Source organism: Triticum dicoccoides, chromosome 4B (genome assembly GCF_002162155.2).
Source record: "Triticum dicoccoides isolate Atlit2015 ecotype Zavitan chromosome 4B, WEW_v2.0, whole genome shotgun sequence".
In the NCBI taxonomy this organism is placed as follows: domain Eukaryota; kingdom Viridiplantae; phylum Streptophyta; class Magnoliopsida; order Poales; family Poaceae; genus Triticum; species Triticum dicoccoides.
The window spans coordinates 659,285,456-659,286,431 of NC_041387.1; positions in this window are offsets into that span (position 1 = coordinate 659,285,456).

The following is a 976-nucleotide window of genomic DNA, read 5'->3' on the forward strand; positions in this document are numbered from 1 at the left end:
CTGCGTGTTCTTGAACTCAGTCTTTAATCTCTCTTTCCCCTCCCCTATATAAATGCAACCTCTATACTCTTCTGGTTTTTGCCTCTGCGAAGTTAGCTTCCTTTCCTCTCAGGACCAGTTTTCGTGCTTGAATATAGGGCTTGCATAAGTTGTGCTCCGTCAATTCTTATTCTTCATATTCCTTGCTGTTAATTCTTCCTCTACATTCTTCCTTATTTTTCTTCAGAATCATCGCTGCAAGGTCTTGAAGTGGGCTGAAAGTTGCAAGAGAAAAAGGTATGGTAACACTCCTACTTGCACATACAAGATTTATACAAGTTTAGTTTGATGGGAATGCAACTTTTTTCTTTAAGTGAATCATGCATTATATTTTTTTTGTGACTTGGTGTTAGGTTTCAATCAATGGGAATGCTTCCTTCTACATTTTTTGGTTCATTTTCATTTTCTTTTTGCAAAGATAGAAACACAATCATGCATCTCTTGTTTCTTTTCGAAATTTATCTTCTTGTGAAATTCTAGGATTTCATTTTCATCAAATAGGATAACTTTAGTTTTTTCTTGTTGAAATTAGTGTGAAAGTTTTAGTTGTGGTGCATGCAATTTATCTTTTATTCCTTTTTTAATTTTCTGAGTTGTTGAAGGAACCCCTTACTTAATTTTATCATTCATTATATGGGCCATGAAGATGCTTTCAAGAATGGTAGGAGTGTTTGTAAGAAGGTTGCTGATGGCTCTAAGAAAGAGGTTATATGTTGCTCCTCAACAACAACTGCAACTTTATTTTTCTGAAGATGTTTATTAAGTTTCTGCATGTCTTTTTTAATTTTATGCATTTAGGGGGGTATTCTTTCCTACTTTGTAGTTTAATAGTATATGCATATTATATCTTGCACCACAACAATAGCTGCAACTTTAGTTCTTTGAAGATGCAAATTTAGTTTTTGCATGTCTTTTTTAATTTTATGCATTTAGGGGG